At 44.9% G+C, this 27,306-nt stretch overlaps 2 protein-coding genes across 5 annotated transcripts in view; one reads left to right on the forward strand and one right to left on the reverse strand.

Moving 5' to 3' along the window:
• PCGF5 (polycomb group ring finger 5) overlaps positions 1–1,308 on the reverse strand; it is a 41,015-nt gene extending 39,707 nt beyond the window's left edge. For 2 of the 4 annotated variants that reach the window (XM_077930461.1, XM_077930462.1), the window contains exon 1: positions 725–1,119. The gene's annotated coding sequence lies outside the window, so the exon portion shown is untranslated. Of the gene's footprint in view, positions 1–724; positions 1,120–1,287 lie in introns of those variants that run through there. The other 2 variants (XM_028729740.2, XM_028729738.2) reach the window with 2 other exon arrangements.
• Positions 1–27,306, forward strand: part of ANKRD1 (ankyrin repeat domain 1) — a 49,200-nt gene that overhangs the window by 463 nt on the left and 21,431 nt on the right. The window lies entirely within an intron of this gene.

Genomic DNA, 27,306 nt, shown 5'->3' on the forward strand with positions numbered 1-27,306 from the left:
GCGGCGTCGTGGCCCATCGGCGCCGTCAACACCGAGCGAGCGCCCAGCTCTCCCTTCGCCACATCCAGGACGTGCGTCGCTCCTCCATCTCCTCCTCCTGTGACATCTTATATAAGAATGATCCGAGCAAGCTCCAGCGGCGGAAGCCGGCCGAGCCACCTCGGGAGTAAGGAGCCGGCGGAACGGGCGCTCCTCCGGACAAGGAGCCTTTCGTCAAAAACTAGCGACATGCTAGAAAAAAGCCCGGCAGGGAAGAAGCGACGCAGCAGCCAAATGCCAGAGACACCCAAGAGGATGCGGTGCTGGTGGTGCTGCGCTCGGTTCCCCATTGCGAAGCTCGCAGGCACCATCCTGCCCCTTTCCAGTGATGGGAAGTCCCAGCTTCCCTTGACTCGACGCAGGTTCCTTAATTATAGGAGGCGGCGGGGACGCGGGAGAGAAAGTTAACTCTCCGCTCCGGCCCCTTCCCGAGCCTCGCAGGAGCAGCCTCGCTTCCCAGCCCGCCTTTGGCTTCGGCTGCTGCTGCTGCAAGGCGCGATTCCGGCAGAAGCACGTTCAAGCAACTTGTTATGACAGACGAGCCCTCCTCCCTCCCTCCCTCCCTCCCCCGCGCCATCCCGCTGCCCTCCCCCGCCTTAACTTTCCTCTGGGGTGGCGAGGGAGCAGCAGGGCGGCCGGGGACGAGCGGGCGGGCGGGCGGGCTGGGCAAGACGCTTTCCCTTACCTTCCCCCGAGCAGCGCAGCGGGAGCGCCCCGAGGACGCGGCGCGGGAGTTACGGGCGGGAGGCAGGCGAGGCGGCGCGGGGAAGCGAGGCGCGCTCGGCGCTGCTGTTCAGCTGACAGGACTTCCACGGGAGAGGGAGGAGGAGGAGGAGGAAGGACGGGGGGGGGGGAGGGAGGAGGAAGCCTCGCGCGGAGCGGCGCGGAGGGAGCGGCGCAGGGGGGCGGAGGACTTTCCCAGGGCTGGTTGTTTACGCATTGCTGCCCTGCTCGGTGCACGCAATGCACTCTCTGATTGGACGCAAACTGGGGCACAGCCTTTCGCCGCCCGCCCTCGCCGCCGCCGCCTCGCAGCCATGCCGCCGACACACGGAGCCCCGCAGGGGAAAGGCAAGGGCTGGCAAGTTCTGCCCCGCTTTGAGGGGACTTCGGCTCCCGTCGCGTGCGCGCTCCCGAAGCTTCCACACTCGCTTTCTCTCCCCCCCCCCCCCCCCACTCCCAACACACGCGCGCGCGCAAGCAGAGCCAATGGTGTCGGGCGGCCCTTTTGGCGAGCGCGGAATTTACCCTTCCTGGCCTGGCTGCGCACATGCTGCCAGGGCTCCGGCGGAAGGAGCGTGCGCGTCGCACATGCGCGCCGAGGTCCCGCGAAGCCGCGGCCCTTCCAGCCTGCCCTTACCCGCGCCTTCGGACTGACGGGAATTCTTAGCCGTGAATGGCTCGCGCGCGCGCGCGCGAGAGAGAGAGAGAGCAGTCCGGTGCCCGAGGCGCAAAGTCCCCTAGCAAAAAGAGAAAAAGCGGCGAGGGGTGTTTAGAATGTTATTCCTCCCGCTGATCTCTCGTCCGCTCAGTCTCAACATCTTCCAGCAATTAAAAAGAGGGACGAGGGGAACGCAACTAAAGGGAATAAGCGCAGCCCGATTCCAGTTATGTTTTGCGCACAAGTGAAGTCGCACTAAGTTCAGTGAGACTCCCCCTGCCCACCCTGAAAGTGTGATCAGGCACTTGTTAATGCGTATCAACAGCGTGGTGGGAGAATTTATTCCGACGTGAGATAACCAGATACAATCGTGGGGCAGCCTCCCCGCGCCTCTGGAGCCCTGACGACGCGCTACTTGGTGCTTGTTGGCATGCCCTGCGTTATACTACTATTGTGGGCGTATAAGCGGAATCCCATATTGCATTTGCTCTACAGCGAATCCGTGATCTAATTGTGGAGAAAGGAAGGCGGGGTGGGGGGTTTGGAACCTTCTTAATGAAATCCATGCTCCGCTTCTAGACCCCAGTTGTAATCAAATCACACACCCCACAGGTAAAGAGGACTGGCACAAAGCGCCCCCAGGGAGACTGCTGGGCTGCACGTTTAAGGCTATCAGTGGTGAATAGAACCGAGACAAAGGATTTTTTTAGCACATATGTGTTAATTGGCTTACCAATACCAAGATGTGTTATCAGCTACTTTTGTGAATTACCATGATGAAATAAGAATGGTCACTATCTGTCTTTCCTTGCAATTCGTTTATCCTGACCTCACTGTTTGCATGCACACACCCACCCACCTACCCCACCTTTTCCCTTCTATGTTCCTGCAGTTCAGGACAACACTTCATGCCTCTGGTGAAGAGTGGACTGTAGTCTGCAAAAGTTCATCCCATAGAAAGTCTTTAAGGTGCTGCAAGATTCTCTGTCGTTTTCTTTATACTAGCCTCTCCCACCTTGGTACCCTCCAGACATTTGGATTACAACTTCAATCAGCCCAAACCAGTATGGCCAGTGAATAGGGATGGTGGGAATTGTAGTCTGTTATAAGAATTCTAAGGTCCCAAATATAAAATAAACGTTCATAAATGTACAATGCAAACACATACATAAGTATATAAACCACGTGTCTGAAATAGTACAGGAGAGCAATCCTGAAGTCATTTTGACTCTCCCAAATTGACCTAAAATATTTCTCTGCAAGCTTCTCCATTGTCTTTTGCTTAACTGTCTTAAGGGTGTATCTGTGTATGAATAGGGTGCGCCTGTGACCTGGATTCAGGAACTAAAAGTATTTACCATCACAAAAGAGTGGCCAAGCTGCCCAGGTAAAGCAATCAGAGACCATTAACAGATATCCTGGCAAACAGGATTTCTGCTGTGAACACGCCTCCTTCAGTGATGTATGTATGATGTTTTGGGGGGTGGTCTTGAGCTACGGGGTGGGCAATTACAAAAGTCTATATAAGGGCTTGCGCACCATTGTTTGGGGTTCCTCCTCCTTCCTATGTGTGGTGAGTGAGGACCCTGTTGCAACAGTTTAATAAAGATCAGGCTTACTAGCTGCTTTGCTTCTCAGTATTCTCTGGTTGGCCTCTGTTATTTTCTCCTACTGATAGGGAACCCACTTAAGGACTCTATATGGGCTCTTGGGTACCCCATAAGGGAAAAGGAGCAGGTTTTTTCTTATAACATAGTCCAATAACATGTGGTGTTGGAGCAAAGCTGCCTGAAACCCTGGAAGGCTGTTGAAAGTGTAGACAATACTGGGCTAGAAAGACTGACTTCGTATCTTTTTGGTACCCCATATTGTGAGATTGCAAGGTCTTAACCCTGAAAAATTCCAGCTACAAAAGAGGGTGGTTATTATTACATTTAGATCCCACCTTTCCTCCAAGGAGCTCAAGGTGACATGCATGATTATTCATTTCATTTTATCCTCATGACAACCCTGTGAGGTAGGCTAGGCCATCCTAAGTAACACAAAGCAGCTGATGGGTGGGGCAGGAAACAAAATGGAGGGGAGGAGAGTTAAAATAAGCTTCTGGCTTTGAGGGTGCCGCCTATGCTGTAGTACCCTGCTTGCCTAAATAGTCCACCAGCTGCCCCCAAGGGCCAGTCCATATCCACCAATCTTTAAATAGCCCTAGCCTTCAAATATCTGGTGCCCTCCAGAAGTTTAGTTCTACATCAGCTCCACCCAGCATGGGGCCTACTGAAGCCCAGCACCCAGTTAAAGCATAAGACTGTGGGGCTGAAGTAATATAGCCCTCCCTTGCACTACCTTTAAAGACGGAGAGTGAATTCTTGTCCTTTTCTCCTTCACAAGCCAATATGTGCAAATGGAAGGAAGCACAGCATGGTTGTCACTGTCACAGTGATCTCATTGTCAGTCATAGCACAGCCCTGTCACTCATGGCCCAGAAGAGTGGAAGACAAAAACAGTGTTGATGGTTGGGTGGGAAACTGCCAATGCATCCCCCCCCCCCAAAGGGCTAGAAACTTATTTTTAAACGAAAGCTGATAAATTAGGTTGGGAAATGCACAGGAGAACAGGATAGTATCACCATGAAAGGGGGTCGGTGCAGGAAAACACTGAGCAGGAACAGTTTAGTGCCACTCATGTATCCTGATCCTCTGTATATTTCATCAGAAGTAAGTATTGGAGAGTATTGAGAGCTGGACCATAAAGAAGGCTGATCGCCGAAGAATTGATGCTTTTGAATTATGGTGCTGGAGGAAACTCTTGAGAGTCCCATAGACTGCAAGAAGATCAAACCTATCCATTCTTAAGGAAATCAGCCCTGAGTGCTCACTGGAAGGACAGAACCTGAAGCTGACGCTTCAATACTTTGGCCACCTCATGAGAAGAGAAGACTCCCTGGAAAAGACCCTGATGTTGGGAAAGATGGAAGGCACAAGGAGAGGGGGACGACAGGGGACGAGATGGTTGGACAGTGTTCTCGAAGCTACCAGCATCCTGAACAGAACATAAGACACAGCGGTGCTTCCGCGCATGCACGTGACGTCATTTTGAGTGTCTGCGCATGCGCGAGCAGCAAAACCCGGAAGTAATGCGCTCCGTTACTTCCGGGTTGCTGCGGAGCGCAACCCGAAAGCACTCAACCAGAAGCACATTCAACCCGAGGTATGACTGTATTTCCCCACAGTCAGGCATCCCTTCCCTTGCTTCAGTTCTAGGCAACACAATATCCTCCAGATGTTGTTGGACCCCAGTTATCATCAGCCCCAGCCAGCATGGTCAGTGGTCAAGGTTGATGGAGGTTGTTGCCCAGCAATATCCAGGCAACCAATGCAGACAACCAATGACACTGAATGCTGGGATTTTCAGGACAGATAAAAGAAACGACTTCTTCATGCAGTGCATAGTTAAACTACGGAACTTGGTCCCACAGAATGCAGTGATGACCACTAACTTGGATGGCTTTAGATGAGAACCGGACAAATTGGTGTAGGATAGGGCAGTCATGGCTACTAGCCACAACGGTTGGAGGCAGCACTGCTTGCCGGAAACCACAGGAGGAGAGAGAGTGCTTTTTGCTTGGGTCCTGCTTGTAGGTTTCCCACGGGCACCTGGTTGTGAGAACAGGATGCTGGTCTAGATGGGCCATTGGCCTGATCCTGCAAGCTCTTCTTACGTTCTTGTGGAGGGCAGCATGTTCACTAAACATGCCTTACTTCATCTGGCCTATAAACATACAGTGGTACCTTGGGTTACAGACGCTTCAGGTTACAGACTCCGCTAACCCAGAAATAGTACCTCTGGTTAAGAACTTTGCTTCAGGATAAGAACAGAAATCGCATGGCGGCGGCAGCGGGAGGCCCCATTAGCTAAAGTGGTACCTCAGGTTAAGAACAGTTTCAGGTTAAGAACGGACCTCCAGAATGAATTAAGTTCTTAACCTGAGGTACTGCTGTAGTCACATATCTACCTAGAGGAAATGCTGTGCTTAAGATTACCAACGTTTACAAACAAACACACAAGCATCTTGACATGCAGAAGCTGAGCATGGGAAGCTTTTCCTGGCATGGAGAAAATGTAATGGGGAAAGCTTAGCCTACTTAATTTCTGCACGGCTAATGTTAAAAGCCATAGGAGCGGGGCCAGAAAATGCTGCCAACCCTAATAGCGCTAAAAGGAAAGGGTAGGCTTGTTTTCAAAACATATGGAAAGGCCCTAAGAGTGCCTGGCTGAAACCCGTGTGGGATTTCTGACCTATGTAAACAAAGGTGGTTGATTCAGAATAACTCTTAAATCAACAGCTTCTGAAGCATTCCTGGGGAGTTTTAGCCTTTGGGTAAATATTCAGCTGAGAAGATGCTTAGCTGTTTGCATAGTTTTTGTTTGGTAAAAGCATTAGCAGCAGGCAGAACCCAGCCAAAGTTAATACGCTCAAAACAAAACCCATTAGTTTCAATGGGAAAGTTTAGCATGGGGGCAAGTGCTTCCTTTCGAAGTGAATGGGACAAACAGCTCAGCCTTCAGAGGATCATGTAGCTTGTACACTTCATTAATTTCTTTGTGCTTATGGTGAACGGAAACCATTCCTCTGTAGCCAAATTTTACAAGAAGGGCAAATTGTGGTTTTAAGCATTTTCTTATTACTCATGTACGCTGCTGTATAGCATATAGCTGAATGGAAATATTTTATGTGTAAAGAGAGGTTTGCCCCCCCCCCCCCATTAAAGCCTATGAAACCCAGTTGTTAGGATGAGATTGGCCCAGGGTGGTCCAACCTCTCAGACCAAGTAGGCCGCAAGAGTACCGGTACTCGACACAGAATCTGCAGGCCACACACTGGATTTTTTTAGCACATATTGTAAATTAAAAGTGTTTCAATATAGTTAATGTTTTTAATAGGCACAGTTAATTGAATGCATATAATTAAATACACAGTTAATAGATTTAATATAGTTATTTATTAAACAAAATTTAGTGCAAAAATATTTTAGCCACCTCCACACCCTCCCTCCTCACAGGAACCCTGGTGCCATCGCAGAATGCGCAACCATCACAGGAAGTCTCGGAGGAAGGAGCTCCCACTAGGTATTTGGTTGGCCAATGTGGGGACAGAATGCTGGCCTGATCCAGCAGGCCTCTTCTTAGGGAGCTCAAGGCACCGTTCGTAGGACTCCCGAAACCCAGTCCTGCTTAATTTATGAAAGCGGACAGAGACACTTTCAGAGACACCCTTAAACCATGCCATCTTATGAGCCAAAATGACCCCTTATTCCTTAACTAAACCTAAATGTTGGGGCTATTCTATCAGAGTTATTTCCCATGGTGCCCAGAGCACTGAACTGTGTCTCAGGCTATAACGATCTCTGGCAGCCAAGCAGCCTGATAAGCAGCAAGGAATCTCCGTCAGTTTTATGTAAGTTTATTTACAAGAAAAACACATCCAGACACACACAAAAGAAAAACACATCCAGAGCATGGCATTCCGCACGCTCTCGTTAACAGTATAGTTGCTCAGTCTGACTCATCGTCCCTCCCCCAACAGGAAGGCTGCCAAAATCCCACCTTTCTTCTCCTTCCTTTCTGTTGTTTTCTCAGCTTCTCCAGTCTCCTTGTTCTGGGACTGATTGGCTGGCCTGTCTCTTCTCCAGAAGACACAGCCTCAGACACTGGCTTATCTGCTGGTTGCCTGGCAAGGCTCTGGCCAACTTCCAACTCTTCCCCTCCTTGGTAGTTAACCATGTCTTCCTTGGGAAAGAGGGGGGCTGGGCTGTCCTCTCTAAACTCTGACAGACAGCTCTCATTTGCAGAGTCAGCCCCTTGCTCGCTCAGCTCAGTTTCTGCTGCACTCGGGGGGGGGGGGAACGTTCCTGACACCAGCTGGCGAATTGTTCGTCTAATTATACTACCACTTTCACTTCCTCCACTGGTGGAGTTTTTGACTGCTCTGTGGGACTCTGTTCCACTTCCCAACATTTACATGTTTTCTCTAAGCAACAGATCTTCTCATTTCAGTACTTTGTCATCACCACGAAATGACGGACTTCAACATCTGCGTGTACCATCTATTCCTGTGATGATACGTGTCTTGAAAGATCAAGCAGCGCTAATGTGGTTTTACAACTACAACACTTGCGGTTGGTAAAGCCTTTCATAGTACCGAGTGCAGAAAAGGAGCGAAGTGCGGCTTAACCAAAACATAGGAACAACCAATTTGCCATCTTGCTGCTTACATACCAAATGTGCCTTGCCATGAAATGTCCATGAACATATTTTGTTGTTCTTTAGTCGTGTCCGACTCTTTGTGACCCCATGGACCAAAGCACGCCAGGCACTTCTGTCTTCCACTGCCTCCCACAGTTTGGTCAAACTCATGCTGGTAGCTTCGAGAACACTATCCAACCATCTCGTCCTCTGTCGTCCCCTTCTCCTTGTGCCCTCCATCTTTCCCAACATCAGGGTCTTTTCCAGGGAGGCTTCTCTTCTCATGAGGTGGCCAAAGTATTGGAGCCTCAGCTTCACCATCTGTCCTTCCAGTGAGCACTCAGGGTTGATTTCCTCAAGAATGGAGAGGTTTGATCTTCTTGCAGTCTATGGGACTCTCAAGAGTCTCCTCCAGCACCATAATTCAAAAGCATCAATTCTTCGGCGATCAGCCTTCTTTATGGTCCAGCTTTCACTTGCATACATCACTACTGGGAAAACCATAGCTTTTACTATACGAAACATCTTACCTATTAATTTAATAAAAATATGTTTTATGCGGCTATATCACACACAAAAAACCAAAGCGGTTTACAACAGTAAAAATAAGACAAAACCATACAATAAAAGCATAAAAGGTTAAAAACAAGTTGACAACAAAGATCAGCAACCCATTGTGGAGGCTGTACTCTTAACTGCTTGCATAGACCTGGTGGAATATAAAAGTTTTCGACAGGGGTTTGAAAGTTAGCACAGAAGGCACCCACCGAATCTCAAATTGGCAGGGTTTTTCGCAGGACCCAGCCAATGACTCCAAAGGCTCGATTTCTTGTTTCTGTCAAACGAGCCTCACCAACTTGGAGAGGTGAGCTCAGTGCCTGAGCTGAGATAGAAAGGTTCATGTGACCCCTGAGGAAGGTGGAAGGGCATTCTGCAGTATGTGTCAAAAAGAGCAGAATGAAATCCAATGAAGCATCACTTAAGAGGAACAATCTCCTCAGCAGAATTGTTGTGGGTGGAAATACCAAGCCCCAAAAGTCATGTTGTACTGTACTTGTGGCATTGACCAAAACTTTGAGAATGATCTTGAGATGCAGAGAGAAATCAAGAGAGGCAGCTAAAGAAGAAAGGAGTTTAATAGCGGATGGTGCAGCTATAGTCACATGGATGGGTAAACAGTTGACCTGTGAGAAGTTGATCCTTTAGAACCAGCTAGGGGGAAGGCAACTGGGAGTCGTGTCCATGGTTTGATGTATGTTTTCTCAAACCAGTTGGCAACAGTGACCACACCCACCCACCCCAGCCAAAGTTCAGCATATATGTAACTGGAAAGGTGCCCACAAAGTCCAATAGAGTCATATTTAAGTTCAATAGAAGGAAACCTCAAAAAAATGAAGGAATTTATTAAGAGGAAGTTAAAAGTTGAAAGGGAAGCTCAAGACAGTTCAATGTCTTCAGGGCACTTGGAGGTTATTTAAAACCACAATAAGAGAAGCTTAGCTAGAATAGTATTGGGGAGTAGGCTGTATGCCTTGTCCTTTCTAGTTCCTGGATCCAGCAAGTTTTAAAATCTAAGGAAGGATTCAAATTGTTGGAATAGCTAGACAAGCTTATTGATAATGATCCCCTAAATATGAGTCATTAAGGTAACAAAGGAAATGGCTCTGTGCCAGATAAAAAAATGGGTTGGTTTCCCTTCTCTAGTTATGTAATGGGTACAAAAATGAAATTACTAAGATAAAATGTGCATAAAATGCATATATTAGTGAAAATAATATAAAAAAATGTATTATAGTAAAGAAAATATAAATACTAGGAAAAATAAGTTTTGCAAAAATGTGTCTATTAGGCAAAATTTCATGCCAAAAATTGCATATTAGGAGAAATTTGCACTTACCGTAAATGCTGATGACCTTCAATGCGGACTTTATAAAACAAACCCATAACAACTGTTGTGGAGAACTGAATTTAAGTTTGGGGAAATGAGAAATAGTGAGAAAGTGAAATTGACAGTTTCACCTATCCCCAACTTCAGCAGAGTCTTATGTTTGCAAAAGTGTTGTGGTTCTGGCTGTCTATATGGAGTAAAATTAATAAAGTACTGCCATATCAAGCAAGGAACTTGTTTAAGTATGTATGCACATGTGTGTGTGTGTGCTTGCATTATCTGGTGACATTGAAGAGTCACATTAATGTTTGCTTGGCACAGATTCCTGCCTTTTAGTTTGGGGTTTCTAGGTAACTTTGGTGTGAAGTGAGAAAATGTTTGGAAGATGATAGATAGATATGTCTGCAGTTCTGTTGGGGCAAGGGACTTCCATGTGAGCAAGGTAATTTACTCTCCCTTTCCTGTCTCCTCTGCCCCCTGTGTGCTCTCAAAATCAGCTCCGGAGGGTTGAGATTTGAGAGACCCTCTAGAGCAGATTTTGGGGGGTGGAGGTAGGAGAGGAAATGGAAGTCCCATTACACTAGCAGAACCCCACCGGTATAGCATTGGAGACAACATATATTTAAATCAAAAGGCTGTCTTCCTTGTGCATTACGTATGTATATTACGTTACGTATCTCAGAGTTCTCTTTCCCAGGATCATCTTTCTGTTAAGTGCTGAATTTTTTCCGTTTGCGCTAGATTTATGTGACCAAAATCATGGTTCTGGTGTGTATGTGTGTGAAAGTTTGGTAAGTTTTATCATAGTATTGTAAATGACCCCCAAGTCTTTGGAATACACCTGGCACAGTTCTCAGTAACTTAATTCAAATTAAAATAGGAATCAAGTTGCTGTGGGTAAAATAATAATAATAATAATAATAATAATAATAATAATAATAATAATAATAATAAAAAACAGTAGGAGGGAGTGCAGATGGAATAATAAGGAAGGAAGTACAGTATATTGGATCGGCATGTAGCTAAAACTTTTCCACTTGGAGATGTGGCTGCTAGATGCAGGCATTGCCAGATTTTTAAAGCTATGAATCGATGTCATTCACAAACCCTACAAGAGGAAATTGAGACATTTGGTGCCCCCTTTATTGTACTAATGCTTCAGAAATCGTGGGTAGGAAAACTGTTAATTGCCTTAACAAGGTGGTGGGTTGTGATGTGCCATTTTTAATTACTTCCTTGCCTCTGCTTTCTGTAGTTCTGCTTGCTTTGTGTGCTTACTTCTTTTAGTGGGGCAGGGCTGGCCCTACCATTAGGCAGAAGGAGGCAGCCACCTCAGGCAGCTGGTTTTGGATGTTGTGCAAGGGCAGTTAATTTATTATTATTGTGTTCTTATTGCCAGAAGAGGGGAACTTCTTGTGGGATTTTCTGCCTCATCTTCAGCCCTTCTAAAATCAATGTGACTTTAACAACAATCCTTACTTGGGAGTAAATCCTCTTGAAGTCAGTGGGACTGCCTTCTAAATAAATAGGATTGGGCTGGGTTGCGTATTGCTCTGCTTCGGGTTGGATCTTGCCCACTGAATCAGTAGGAGGCTAAGCATTATTTTAACCTCTCCCATTGAAATCAGTGAGACTTTAAAGCATTCAGTTCAAACCCTAGTGTTTTCTCTTCAGATGCCAGTTTTTAACGTCTTATTGAAATAAATGTGGGTAACATATAGTACGCCAACCCTGCAAAGGCAGCAATCAAAATCAGTTTAGCAGAGGTAGTAAAGAAAATTGTTGTTTTTTAATAATTATAATAATAAAAAGTCTAAAACAGGGTTAGCTCAAAGACTAGTAGCTTTTTTTAAAAAAGCCCAAACCCTGCATTTTGAATCTTCAATAATTTAATTGCACCAATGAATCAATTAAAGCTGGCAGCCATGATTTAAATCCTTATTGATGGGTCTATCAAATAGAGCGGCACCACTCATAATGCAAATTGTTTTCACATTTCATTTAGTTACTTCATCCAAAAAAACCCCAAAAACAACAACACGTGAATAAAATGATGATTGAATGAAAAGCACAGTACAGTGGTAGCTCGGGTTAAGAACTTAATTTGCTCTGGAGGTCTGTTCTTAACCTGAAACTGTTCTTAACCTTAGGTACCACTTTAGCTAATGGGGCCTCCCGCTGCCACCGCGCTGCCGGAGCACGATTTCTGTTCTCATCCTGAAGCAAAGTTCTTAACCCGAGGTACTATTTCTGGGTTAGTGTAGTCCGTAACCTGAAGCGTCTGTAACCTGAGGTACCACTGTACTCAAAAGCAGTTTTGGCAAAGTCCTGCTCTCATATGTGGACTTAGAGAAGTAGTTGCCCTGCTTAAATCTGCTACAAATATGAACCTTTGTAAGTTGTAGGGCAAATGCATATACATTTACATGGGGCTTTTAGTTAGGCTGCTTTTAAAGTTGATGCTCTGTTTCAATCTGCTTTTTGTTGTTGTTGGGTATAAGCAACCTTGCTAGCCTCCAGTCAGTAGAGGGCAGGGTTGAGACTAACAGATAGTCAGGGAAAATGTGTTTTAGTGGAAAACCACCTAAGCTTCGCCCCCTCCTCCTGCTGCATTTCTTTCTTCTTCCTCTTTCTTGCACAAGGTGCCATGACGGTGGCTCCAGTCATGCAATGTAGAATCTGAAACCATTCTCATGAATATGAAGTGTTGTTGTTGTTGTTTAGTCATTTAGTCGTGTCCGACTCTTTGTGACCCCATGGACCAGAGCACGCCAGGCACTCCTGTCTTCCACTGCCTCCTGCAGTTTGGTCAAACTCATGCTGGTAGCTTCGAGAACACTGTCCAACCATCATCATCCTCTGTCGTCCCTTTCTCCTTGTGCCCTCCATCTTTCCCAACATCAGGGTCTTTTCCAGGGAGTCTTCTCTTCTCATGAGGTGGCCAAAGTATTGGAGCCTCAGCTTCAGGATCTGTCCTTCCAGTGAGCACTCAGGGCTGATTTCCTTCAGAATGGATAGGTTTGATCTTCTTGCAGTCCATGGGACTCTCAAGAGTCTCCTCCAGCACCATAATCTAAAAGCATCAATTCTTCGGCGATCAGCCTTCTTTATGGTCCAGCTCTCACTTCCATACATCACTACTGGGAAAACCATAGCTTTAACTATACGGATGCTTTCTAGGTTTGTCATTGCTTTTCTCCCAAGAAGCAGGCGTCTTAATTTTGTGACTGCTGTCATCATCTGAGGTGATCATGGAGCCCAAGAAAGTAAAATCTCTCACTGCCTCCATTTCTTCCCCTTCTATTTGCCAGAAGGTGATGGGACCAGTGGCCATGATCTTAGTTTTTTTGATGTTGAGCTTCAGAAATAACTGTATGTAAAACTCCCCCCCTTTAACAATGGGACTCTGATGCATTTTGTTTTACCTTTTAAAGCACAGGTCTTCAAATTGTTCCCGAAATGCACGTTTGGGTTAAAATAGGGTTGCCATATTTCAAAAAGTGAAAATCTGGACACAAAGGTGGTTGTGCTTTTTTTTGAGAAATCTATTTTTTTAAAAAATGAGTTTTTGTGCTATTTTTAATGAAATTCATCAAAATCGACACTACTGGCATGGGCTGCCATATGTCCTGATTTTCCTGGACATTTCAGGGTTTTCCGCTTGGACGCTGCTTATGAGGGCTGAATTCCAGGGAATTCTGGACGTATGGCAACCCTAGGTTCAAAGGGGGTCCTGTGTCTGAAAAAGTTGAAGAACTGTCAGTCATCTGATGTCACCGGACGACCCACAGCAACATTTTGCCTTTGTGGGCCAGGAATGTCAAGAGGCATGCCTGCAGAAGAAGATTCTTTGGCACCACTATCTCGAATTCAAGCCAGTGATGCGAAGGGACGGTTTTTCCTTTACTGGTGGGCTTTCAGCCATACATGCTGAGGAAGAGCCTTTGCTGCTGCTTCAAAGAAAGATTCCAGAGTGCTGCCTGAGAGTGCTCCCATGCCTTCCTTTGCATCGAAAAGTGGACATTTCTTTAATGTGGAGTCTCTTCCTGTCGCTCTGCAAGTCTCTGCTTCATTGTAGCTGCAGCTTCCCCACATCTGATGCCATATAGGACAACCTGATGCAGGTAAGCCTCCACGGCCTTCCAGAGGTTCTGCAGTCCTTGTTTATGTATTGAATCTGTACAATAGGAAGCAGGGCATTGGTTCTTCTAGAAAGCTGATACAGTGGTACCTCAGGTTAAGAACTTTAATTTTTCTGGAGGTCTGTTCTTAACCTGAAACTGTTCTTAACCTGAAGTACCACTTTAGCTAATGGGGCCTCCTGCTGCCGCACGATTTCTGTTCTCATCCTGAAGCAAAGTTCTTAACCCGAGGTACTATTTCTGGGTTAGCGGAGGCTGTAACCTGAAGTGTCTGTAACCTGAAGCGTCTGTAACCCGAGGTACCACTGTGCTTCTGTGCAGAGAGTACAGATTATGGGCAGACAGATCTACCTACTGCAGCCAGTGTTTCCCCCCCCCCTTCCTACCATGACCTGAGCTGTGATTTTGGCTTTTCAACCCCTCCCCCCAGGCGCTTGGCATGTTTATCCAGTCAAATGTTTATTAAGTGCCTTTTTTAAAAAGCCAATCCTGAAACAGTGCTCTGGGCAGAATCCCATATATTTTTTCTGGATTAAAACTGAAGGCACCATTTCCTTTGGCACTCAGAAAGAGTACAGAAAACTGCCTTATAATGAATCAGACATGTAGCTCAGTGCTGAAGGAGTTCTCCAGGGTTTCAGATAGGAATCATATGCATGCGTATCTGGAGATGTTGGGGATTGAACCAGAAATCTTCTGCTCTTCCCCCTGAGTTGTAGCTCTTCCCACCCTCTTCTCACAATTGCACCTGTATATTTTCTTGATCAGGTTTCATGACAAGGGATAGAAAGAGATGCAGTGAAGCTTCCTTTCTAAGTAAACCTGCCACATTTCCATGGGAGGCTTCGGATAAATGAATGGAAAACTGGCGATTCCTTATAAATCACCAGAAACACCTATGAAGCTATCACTGTGCACAAGTCTCCATGGACTGCTAGTATCAGAACGATCCAAGGAATAACAGCAGACCTTCTTAAGTTCAGAAGCTTTCATGTACATATAATGAACATCATTCTTAAATAAATAAACACCTCATGCAAAAATGATTGCTTTGGGGGCCAATAAGCAGACTGCATGAAAGCTGAGTGTAATGGGAAAAGTAACCATAAAGACTTTGGAGGAAAGAACTGGTATATATTTTTGTTTCTTTAGAATGAAGGATTAAGGATGGATTTCTCCAAGATTAAGTTAATTTACCCCTTCTTTTTCAAATGCAATAGAAAACCCAAATTTGATAAATGGCAATTATTTTACTGATTTGTTAATTATTTTTGCATGATTTATGTTGTAATGGGGTTGCCATAAATCCGGATTTTCAAACCGTGAAATTAGGCTATGTTGTAATTGCGATGTTTGTTATTATTTATTGTATGTAAGCCACTTTGCCCAGTCATTTGGAAATTACCTTGACCAGGGCAGGGAAGGTCAGTGCAATGCAGTCTGTTCCCACCCATCAGGTATAGAGCAGTGGGTGTACATACCTAACACAGATGTTTTGCCGTATGGGACTGAGCAGCAACTTTCAACCACCCTCTTCCTCCTCCAGCGAAGGTGCATAGCACCCATGGCTGGCCAAATTATTTTGCCACCTGGGTCAGAAAATCCCACAAGCACCTCCTCTTCTCTCCGTCAGGAAAAGTGCAATAATAATCAATAAAATAACAAAGAATCTGCTGCCCTTTCACGACACTCCATGCGTGCCACCTAAGGCAGCCACCTCATTCTGCCTAACGTCAAGGATGGCGTACTTTAGCCCGCTTTCAACTTGCAGTCGTGAATCATGCAGATAGCCCACGTCGTTTGGTTTGCTTTCATCTCCCATCATTGGGTAAAGAAAAGGTGACTATTTGTGTGGTATATATCTCTGGAATTCCTGGCATTCATGACTTCCTCAGCATGCTTCCTCCTTTGCGTCTGGACCTGCCAATATTAGATCCCAGTTTCCAATTTGGGAAGAGACATTTTCTGGATGGAATCTGATAGGCACATGCCATGCAATCTGCTATTAATTTTTTTAAACAGAGCAGCAGGAAATCTGTCTCTCACCCACAGGAAAAGCTATGAGTTGCACAGATGTATTTATTTATTTTGAAGAAGATAATATGCCTTGCATATTGCGCTCGGAATGCGCACTGCGGCCCCCTGCAGGATTTCCAAGGAGCTGCTAACTTCATCCCACAGGGACAACATGAGCCTTTCGTGTTTGGGGGGCCATGAGCATCTCCACATGGGTGTGCTTGCCACATTGCAACTGTGTTTGCTGAAAATGGGGAGCTTCATATGCACAGCACTCCTCAACCCACAGAAAAGGGCATATTCAACGCGGACATTTTCGTCCATGGGCAAAACCCTAAAAATGATATCTCGCTTTAATAGCAGCCAGCAGGCAACATCCAGTCAGATTGTTTTGCCATTGAAGGAGCTGAATCTGTCACATACAATTTTGTGTATGCCAAGCCGTTTTGGGCAAACCACTTTTCCCATGCCTGACACATCATATATGACATCAGGTGCTGGAAACTTCGCTAAAGTGAAGCAGAATCGGGAGTACCCTCTAAACACTCCTAAGTCTGCTTTTGAATAAAAAAATATATTAGTGCATTTGATGACACAAAGGGTCTTCCTTTAGCAGGTGTGGCTCACATATACCGTATTTTTCACTCTATAAGACGCACCAGACTATAAGACGCACCTAGTTTTTGGAGGAGGAAACCAAGAAAAAAAATATTCTGAATCTCAGAAGCCAGAACAGCAAGAGGAATCACTGCGCAGTGAAAGCAGCAATCCCTCTTGCTGTTCTGGCTTCTGGGATAGCTGCGCAGCCTGCATTCGCTCCATAAGACGCACACACATTTCCCCTTACTTTTTAGGAGGGAAAAAGTGAGTCTTATAGAGCAAAAAATACGGTACATAATTATATTACAGAAACAATGCAGTCTCGAGTTACCTTCACGCCTAGGAAATCAAACCTATGATATATGGTGGCCCTGGATCCTCTGAAACACTTCACTACTCAGACATTGATGTGTGTGTAACTTTATGCAAAATTTGCCTTTTTGGCATAATTTATTCAGGAAGCGCAAGCAAGATTTTCTTGGTGCAAAAAATTCTTCATCTGCTTTAACATACCCTTCAACATTACTCCAGTGAAAACAGGGGTGTCCTATTTAATAATAATAGTAATATTATTTATACCCTGCCCATCTGACTGGGTTGCCCCAGAGACTCAAGGTGTCTTCCAATGTATATAAAAACACAATAAAACATTAAACATTAAAAAAAACCTTCCCTATACAGGGCTGCCTTCAGGTGTCTTCTAACAGTTGTATAGTTACTTATCTCTTTGGCTCGGGGGTCACATAACTCCATACCCTCCCTTGAAATGGGGACGTCCTAAGGAAAAGCTGGACATTCTGGGATCAAATCAGAAACTGGGATGGCTTCTGTAAATCCAGGACTGTCCCTTGAAAATAGGGACACGTGGAACTCTAAGGAACTATTAATCACAGACCAAGCATTTTTTCCATTCTTTCTCATCATCTTTTCAATATGTCCACACCCTGAAATGCCCCTTGCCTTTTGCCCGCATTTACTGTCAACTGCCCCCAATCTATGCTGCAAATAGCAAGCTTGTCATCCTGATAAAAAAGATTAGCTAGGCCCCGATCAAAATTAGCAGCCTGTGCCCTTTCCCCAGACACTTCTGTCTGCCTAAATTTAATTTTGGATGTGCAACGAAAGTGAGGCTCCTGATTAGTTAGCGTAAGGATGAAATTTGATATTGCAGATATGCTGGCTGGGGAATTTAGAATATGGCGGAAGTCCAGCTATGCCAGCATAAACCCAGACATGGCTCTCACGAAATGAGATATCGTGAATATGGCAGTGCGACTCCAAGCTGGTTTGTCTAAAGCACTGGTCCATCTGCACTGCCAGTGGAAGGGCCAGAGGCAGGAGGGGCCAGAGACATGAGAATAATGTTGGCATGATAAGGGAGAAGCAGACATAGACAGGCAGTGTAATGTAGTGGATAGAATGTTGGACTACTAGGTATAAATGGGTATAAATGCAATAAGTAGATAATATGCCAAACCCTATACACCTTTACACCACAGTCCCGTTGCCAGCGGCATTACACTAGTGAGGAAAACCATGCATCAAACTCAACGGAAGGCAAAAAAAATAAAAATGATCTCCCTGCCCCCAAACTCCTCCACCAAAACTGAGCAAAGGATTCAGACCAACTCAGTGCCCATTTACAACCCACCAAAAGCAGTATATAAGCACCAGACAGGAAGACCATAACTCAGATGTAAGGGTACATAGCCCCTATATTTCTCTGGCCTTCTGTTATGCACACAAGAGAGAACATTGGTACGGGAACTATGGAGAAAGGGCACTTGTTGTCAACAAGAAGGGTGCATTGCTGATGCTTGTCCACTAAGAACTCCTATAGTTTTTTTCTGTCATGGGACTCCTCCTGACACAAACATCAAACAAGACACATGTACACAGGCTATGCTACCATTCTTCCCCATCAACGTTGTAAATTTTGGGGCAAGTGACTCAGGCAGCAGTTCAAAGTGCTGGGCTTGGGCTGCAGTGATGTGCTCCTCTGCTAGAACAGATAGTACACACAGTTTGTCTTAACTTGTAAAGCTGGCAACGGGGACCTGCATTACCTGTATGTTCTCTGCTTCCTCTCTTATAAGACAGGGATAAATTTGCAGAAAAGGAGAGCCAGTTTCCACACCACAGATAATGTGGGGCCTGTGTATGCCTGTCTCCGTCTATGTGTGGCAGCTGAGACACTGAGATCACTAACCAGCATTTGCACGTGCATGCTGTGTGATCAAAAACACATTCATTGTACATGCATTGTTGGTCCACTCCTGTGATGCAGATTCTCTTCCTATGGGTCTGTGGCTCTTCATCTTTAGCCCACCAAGTAGAGGACACCCTCAAACAATAGAGGACTGTCCTTTATAAAGTAGAACCCAAGGCTAACTGACAGGGCCGTCTTAAGCATATCCAGCACCGTGGTGCAAAGACCCCCCCCCCCATTTCCCAGAGTTGTTGACCTTTTCCCAAGCCTCTGCAGGGATCACCCTCCTCCCGCGGAGGCTTGGGAGGCAAGCTGCACGCCAGCCAGCCATATGGTTGGCAAGGCGCAGCTGGCTGGCATGCAGGGAAAGGGGAGGCCGCCAGCAAAGCCGCACAGCTCCCCTACTCACTGGGGCGCCCCTGAGAGGCTAGCGCCCTGGCGCAATGCACCAGTAAGCCCAATAGGAAAGACAGCTCTGCGAACTGACATCCACAGCCACTTTGCAGCAACTTCACTGTTGTGCGATTCCCATCCCACTGAGGAATGAGTCTGTGATTCATGCCATGACCATGTGAACATAGCTAGTCATGTGTGACCAGGGTCATTCACAGCTCTGCTCTTAGATGTTTTCATTCCATATCTTCCCAGCGCTTCTTTCAGAAACAGCAATTTTCTGAGGTATAACCGGGACTTACTGAGCGCATGTAGACACACCACACCTTAAACATAATTTCTCATTGCTTTCAGCTTTGTTAATGTCCATAAAGGCCAGAGTCACCTTGCCCTTCTGTTTCCCCTCCTTTCCCCAAGCCCACAACCGGGCTCTTAAAGACTGTATATCATAATAACCTGAGGAGGCCAATTCCAATCTGGCAGGAAAACTGCCAACTCCCAGTTTCTAATGCAATTAAGGCGCAACAAGATTGTTCTGGCAATGTCTTAAACAGAACACTTTTCATTAGTCAGTAGCCAGCATCCCAGTTGAGCTGGGTCAAGCTGTTTCTCATTTAAAGGCACCAGAATGTTAATTAATGCCTTACATGTTAATATTAATTAGCACAGAAGAAGGCTAATTTGTAGCCAGTGTAGGCACTCCCAAGAAAAATCCAGTTTCCCCTTGGTAAACACAGCATCTGGGACAAAATGTTCACCTTCAAAAATAAAACAAAATACTGGTTTCTCTTGGAACTGAGAAAATGAACACATTGCTTTGGTTGTAAGAAACAAGTTATTCAACCAGTTTGGTCGTACTGTGTGTGTGTGCTTGTTTTTCCTTTCAGCCTATGGCACGTCCAAGCATAACAGTGCTTTGGATCTTGGCTGATGTTTCTAAGACATGTCTGGGAAACATGCATATGTGATAAACAAGTTTTAAACTAAGTAGCAAGCATGTACAAATGGTGGTGAGCTGGCCTAGATCTCAGTGTCTTGCCACATGTACAGGTGGAAAGGCAAAATTAAAGCCCACATAATCTTCTGTGCGGACTCTTCCCTTTTTGCAGAAGAACCCAACTGATGCAACAACAACAACAACAACAGAGCAATAAAACCAAAAACATAAAAAACTTCCCTAAACATGGCTGTCTTCAGACGTCTTCTAAAAGTCAGATAGTTGTTTATTTCCTTGACACCTGATGGGAGGGCATTCCACCAGCCACTACTGAGAAGGCCCTCTGCCTGGTTCCCTGTAACTTCACTTCTCGCAGTGAGGGAACCACCAGGAGGCCCTCAGAGCTGGACCTCAGTGTCTGGGCTTAATGATGAGAGTGGAGACACTCCTTCAAGTATACTGGGCGAAGGCTGGACTGGCTGGATGCAAACGAATGGTAGGAAGAACCAGCTGGGGAACCCCCAAGGGAAGAAGGCTCAGAGCCTAGGGAGTGGTGGTGGGACAACAGAGAGTGGCCACAGGAAGAAGACTGGGGAGAGGTGTCAGAAGCCAAGGAGGTAACAGGGCTTAGTGAGCTGGGAGAGTTTGTGGCAGAGAGGAGTCCAGAATCAGAGGCAGAAGATGAAGCAGCAGAGGAGGAGGATGGAGGCCAAGAGGCAGAGATGAGTCAGGTGAAGAGTCATGGGTGTCTCCTCCTGGTGTGATAAGCTCCCCTCCCTCCTTGTCTCCCAGAGCCAGAAGAGGCATGAAAAGGGCAGAGGAGAGAATGGCAATACACAGACATAGTCTTTGATTGCTTGGAAGAAAACGAGGAGAGGACTTAGGCAGCTGTGGGAAAGCAGGGACCTTCAGTCTCAGCAACTGCTTAATGGGGATGAGAATTTTCATGCGGGAAAATAATAATAATAATAATAATAATAATAATAATAATAATAATAATAATAGCAAACTGATGCCAAAATGTGGAGAACTGAAGACTGGAAAAGTGTGAAATGGAGAGAAACAAAAGCTGACCGATCTGTCCATCCGCAGGTGGTTAATGTGCTTATTATGGTACTTTGAAACATGGTAAGCCCACCTTGCTGCATGTGTGGACCTCCATGTTCATTCTGCTGAGGGGCCCCCTAGATATCTGCCCTGCAGTGCACACTGCATATTTCTTTCTCTTCTTTCTCTCTTTGCCTCCCAGGTGTTCCAAAGTTTCTCCGTAATCAGAAACTTCAGAAGCCATGTTTTTTTCTTCTTTAAAGCAGGTTGATTAGCCTTGATTGTGTGAATAACTTTCTGCTGCTATCAGTCCCTCACTTGGATCCTTCCACTCCTGCATTTTTCCAGCAGAACAGATCCTTCAGTCTGTCAGTGCCTTTTTCTCTTCTTCAGGATTGCCAAATGGAGCCGATTTTATTACTCTCTTAAAAAGTAGGTGGAAAATCACATGACTCTTTACTGCACCAGTAAAAGGGTTTTTATGATAAGCGGCCACTCACTTTTCATTTCTTTCTTCAGTGCATCCATTGGCAATGCCACCTGACATATTACCGATTCAGCAATAATTCATTCATTTCAGCACCTCTCATTTTATGGATTTGACACATTTCCAAAAATGGGGTCATAGAGGATTTAGGTAGGGGTGTGTGTGTGTGTGTGTGTGTGTGTGTGTGTGTGTGTGTGAGAGAGAGAGAGAGAGAGAGAGAGAGAGAGAGAGAGAGAGACAAGACAGTGGGAGCTGTCTTCTTCTCAAGACTGGATTTTCACTGGCATTAGTTTCTGTAAAAATTTAACAGGTTAGAGGCAGAAAAATGTACCAGGCAAACAGAAGTTATTATTTCCTTAGGAGTGTGGATAGAAGGCTGAAGATAGGAACTTTTAAACTCACAACACAGTCATTATACACTTACAAAACACGGCTCTGTCCGAGCATCCTTTGAAAAACTGGGGAAATCCCATTTAATGCACATTTAAAGCACGATACTCTCCCAAAAGAATCCCGGGAACTCTAGTTTGTCAAGGATGCTGAAAATTGTAGGGAATACACCTCAGCTCCCAGGATTCCTTGGGACAATCCATGTACTTTTAAATGTGCTTCAAAGAGATGGTGTGGATGTTACCTGTTGTTACATTTTGACATGATAAGTTCCTAGGTTGCCATTTGTCCGTGTTTATTTACTGACATGGTGCCATCATTGTGCATGTCATTATATAAAGTTCAGGGGAGAGGTCCCTGCCCCAAGTAGTTTACAGTCTATAAGTCAACACAGGGAAAGAAGCAGAGGAAGAGGAAAGAAGTATTGTGAAGGTTAAATGGGGAGGCAACATGTGGTTGTTTCAGTTGCATGTTCTCATCATGCCTATCCAACCACATTGGCAGGGAATAAATAATAAAGTCACCAACATTATCATCATTAGCATATGTAAGGGATGTGAAATATTTGGTGCTACTTATGCAACAGGGCACAAATCTACATTTCTGAGCAAAGAAGATGAACAGAAGGAACCCATGCAATGAGATATAGGAATTTATTTCTACATTCTACCTACTTCTTCCAAAGTGATGCTATTTTACATTTCAGTAAAAAACAAGAAGGGGAAAAATAGGTTCAAAAGGACTCTTACATTTAATAATGGGCTTGGAAAGCAAAGCAATACCTTTTTTTTTATAAAGAACATGTATTCTAGCTATGTTTAACTCTAGCAATCCTACATGAAATTATTTGAAACTAAGTGTCATTGCACTCAATGGGACTCAAAGATCTGTACCATTGGTGCGCGTACCCAATACACAAGCCAATTTCATTGTTTACATCCATGGTCACTCATGTCTGGTTCACAAATGCATATACATCACGTGTGCAGTCTTATTTATTTATTTAAGACATTTATATACCACTTAATTATTCACATTTCTAAGCAGGGTACATAAAAAATAACCCAAAGAAAATGGGACAAGAAAACAATGAACAGTTCTTGTAACATTTTGCATGCACACATACTCAAGATCAATGGGTCTTACTCCAGGAAATTGCATGATGATGATGATGATAAAACTCTTTCAAGTGTGTGAAGCGTTTCACATGCATGATTTACCTGTAATCCTTACAGCAACCCTGTAAGTCAGTATTAAGAAAGCAGCTTTGATTTCTCTGCAGTTGATAACTGGTAGCTAAATATGTGAGCAGACATAACATCCAATCTGACGAGATAGGAATATTCTCAGTGTTGACCCACTTACAGATGGAAGTCACGTGAAACTGACTTGTAGGATGATACATGGCATAGTGGGTAGAATTTCAAAACAGATCTGGGGAGAGATCAGTCTCCTGGCTCAGCCATAGAATTGAGTGGGTGACCTCTGGCCACTTGCCTGCCCTACCTTACAGGGCTCTTATGAAGATCAAAAGATAGGGGAGAGCCTTTACAACAGATGCTACTGAAGGGAGGGATAAAGATACCATATTCAAGAGATACCATATTCAATTCATTTCAGTACTGATGGGAGACACAAACCTATTTCAAGAGAGTAGAGAGGAAATTCTACAGAAGGGATTTCTCTGTGCACAGAACCACTTCTGTAAAATGCGTCTGCAATTTTAACAGAAGGGATGAAAGATATTTGTAGCAACTGCTCTCTCCATAAACCTCAAACAGAAATCTGGTGAATTACCCTGCCCATTGCTACAATTATAGAAAAATGTGCAGCACTTAAGCCATTCATATTTGGAACTTTAAATACTGTTTTTGGTTGACAGGTGGTTGATCTGTAAATGTCAACTAGCACAAGGGAGATATAGAGGATTGTTAAGGCATTGACTTGGATACAGCCAGCAAGTAAACCTACCAACATTTTCTTAAAATGCCAAGTCAAAATTACCCACCCTTTCGTCAATGTGTTTGGCATCAACTAAAATGGATGCTGAAGCTATTTTTTAGTGATGGCATTGAAAGCATGCATCTATTCAGGAAAGATTACCCTCATTCCAAATTGACTTTGCCCTCAGCAATTTATTTACAAAACCAAATATTTGTGGTTGTTTATGGCGTGAAAGCTGCTATAAACAGATTTGCCCGGCACACTTCTGACTAGGCGTTTAGCAGAGTTGAAATACAGTCCGCAGGGAAGTGTGAGGAAATCGGTCCTGAGTCTTGATTGATAAGCAACACACAATTGTTCTAGGCAGATTACTTTATTGCCTGTCATTAAGCTTAACGGTTACTATTTACAGAGACTGCTGTGGATCCCCACAGTGGCAGATCTGCTTGCATCCTCTCAGCACAGTCCAAAACCAAAACTCTCTTTTACTTACTCTCACAATAATGCACTGTGCATGTCCATGACTTCACTGTCTTATCTTTGCACCTGTGTAAACAATCCAGCTTCACAGACAGAGTTTAATCTTACATGCAGAAATTCATGAAGACAGCTTCTGAAAACGAATGACCAATACCCTCAACACTCCTTCTCTGTCTATTCAGAACAACTATTTACAGAGCTTAAACAGAGTGCTTACTTAGTATGGTTATCTGAACCCAAATGTCCAGCCATCATTTAACGTTCCAGGAATGTCAGAGGTTTTGTCATTGCATCAGCAATATTCTGGTTACTTTCACAGTACACAGTAAAACTTTGGTTCTTGAACGGCTTAGTTGATGAACAAATCACCTCCCGCATGCCGAAAACCCGGAAGTAAGTGTTCTGGTTTCCGAACATTTTTCAGAAGCCAAACGTCCGATGCAGCTGTCGGCTATTGTTTCTGGGATGCCTGCGCCCATCGGAAGCCGTGCCTTGGTTTTTGAACGTTTCAGGAGTCGAACAGACTTCCAGAATGGATTACATTCAAGAACCAGGGTACCACTGTATTTAATTTCAATATGTTTTGATCGTCCTTTAAAATGATCAGATTTAGCAAGAGATATACATGCCTGATTATCTATAGAGAATCTATAGATATCTATAGATGGGGACGCGGGTGGCGCTGTGGGTAAAACCTCAGTGCCTAGGACTTGCCGATCGTATGGTCGGCGGTTCGAATCCCTGTGGCGGGGTGCGCTCCCATCGTTCGGTCCCAGCGCCTGCCAACCAAGCAGTTCGAAAGCACCCTCGGGTGCAAGTAGATAAATAGGGACCGCTTACCAGCGGGAAGGTAAACGGCGTTCAGTGTGCTGCGCTGGCTCGCCAGATGCAGCTTGTCACACTGGCCACGTGACCTGGAAGTGTCTGCGGACAGCGCTGGCTCCCGGCCTTTAGAGTGAGATGAGCGCACAACCCTAGAGTCTGGCAAGACTGGCCCGTACGGGCAGGGGTACCTTTACCTTTACCTTTATACATGCCTGATTATCTTTAGAGAATCTCTATTGGAGATTCACATTTCACTCCCATGTCAATCAATAACTGTTTTACTCCCATGTCAATCAATAACCAGTTCACAGCACAATTTACTCAGAGTACTCAGCTTCAGTGAAGGATACACTTGCAAGACCCTGTTTTCGAGATTTCCAATCTATCAGGGAACCTCCAAACTGTATTACTAGTCCATTTATTGACTTTCTATCAGGCAAATTAGCCCATTCACTGCAAAACATTCCAGCATTTCCTCACCTGAAGAAGATAGTTTCAAGCGTGTGTTTAAGATACCTAAGAACACTCCAGAATTCGACACTGTTTGCATTGCCAAGCACTTATTGGAAATGATCCAACATGTCCACCCCAAAAATTTTACAGGCACAAACAGTCCTGAAAGCAGGATTATGTATCACTGCCCCATCATGAGTCCAAATCACCAGGAATGCACAGGTAAAAGGACACCCTAGAGCAGGAGTAGCCAACCTGGTGACGCCCAGTTGGTGTTGGACAGGTAAAGCCCTGGCCATAGAGTAACCCTTGGGAGCATTAGAATGAGCTCCCAGGGGAGATAACAGAAATCACTGGGTTAAAGCTGACCAAAAGTCCAGAGGTAGCATTATTAATCAATTTACGATGGGGTGGAAGGTTCGCAGGCTATGCAGGACTTGCTCACAGATTTATTGACAGCTGCATGAATTGCTATTATAGCTAGGAAGTGGAAAGGGAAAGCAGAATATAAAAATGGAAGAATGGTATAAAATGGTATAAAGATAAATGATACAATATGTGCCATTAAGGTAAGATGGGGAATATGCAGGAGAAACGATTTTGAGGAGATATGGAGGGTGTTGGTAGAATTTGTACTGTTAAAACAGAAAGGGGTCAAACCATCGCAAGCAGTGTCGACATTTGGGGAGGTTGGATAGTTACAATGGAATGGTCTCGGTGGTGGGGTGCACATTTTTATTCTTATTTATTTGTGATTATTACTTTGTCAAAAAAAAATTTAAAAAAAAATTAAAAAGGTTTAGAAAGTAATGTGTACAAAAATGCAAATAAAGTGTGAACGTGAATGCAAAAAAGAAAAAAAGAAAAAAGAGGGAGCTCCCAGGAGTGCAGACTTGGGGCTTTAAAATTTCAGTGCAATGCCAAAATTCAGCACCTCACTGCCTCTTACCTTCCATTGTTCTTCATTGTTGCAGCAGCCCCCTCTAGGCCTAGCGCCCGGGGCAGGCAAACTGGTTTTGCTCCCTTACATCTACCTCAGTGGTTCACCAACTTGCAGCGCTTGCCTTGGGCACCTTTTAAATTTGGAGCCCAATCCCAATGGCAGCCAATCCCTGCACTCGACACTGACATGAAATCAAGTGGGGCCACGATGGAAAAGGCCCTGCCACAGGCTCAAGCCTGTAGAGGTAGCTATTCTGCCATGGTTGAGGCTGTGAGCTATGAGCCAGGACATCAGTAGCATTGTTAGATTGTACCTGAGCCACAACTGAAATATTTGTGTCTGGAAAGATTCTCTCAACCTGAAGCCTCCATCTGCAAGATGGTGGTATTGACACGGTTCTACCTTGCTGGACTCTTGACAAAGATTACTGAGGGAATGGATACAGAAGAGCTTTGAGCACTTCAAAGCCTTTGTTGGAAATCTGAGCTCTGGCGTGAAGGGCAAACTAGAGTGGGGAGTGTGGAAAAACAGGTGGTGGCTCTTGGTGAGGATTAGTGGGGTGTGGAGGTATTTTAAGTGTTTGAGATTGATGGAATATGGCAAGTGGTGGCTGATGGTGAGTTAACCATCATGAGAGTCTTTCATGGGGTACTGCTTTATAAATTAGTCACATTTTAGCATTGCTAAGAAGATTTATTCTCAGGGGTGAAAATTCCAAATGGCAAACCATTCTTGATAAAATAGCAAATACTTTAAAAATATGCTTTTTCATCTTTTTTCATCGGAGCAAAGCTTGCTTTGGATCCCTGTGACAATTGTTCTCTCTACTAAACCATAGCAAATGTTTTTGTGGGGCCCGTGGGACTGATACTAATGGGCCTCTCCTCAG

The sequence above is a fragment of the Podarcis muralis genome, chromosome 6, assembly GCF_964188315.1.
Source record: "Podarcis muralis chromosome 6, rPodMur119.hap1.1, whole genome shotgun sequence".
Lineage (NCBI taxonomy): Eukaryota > Metazoa > Chordata > Lepidosauria > Squamata > Lacertidae > Podarcis > Podarcis muralis.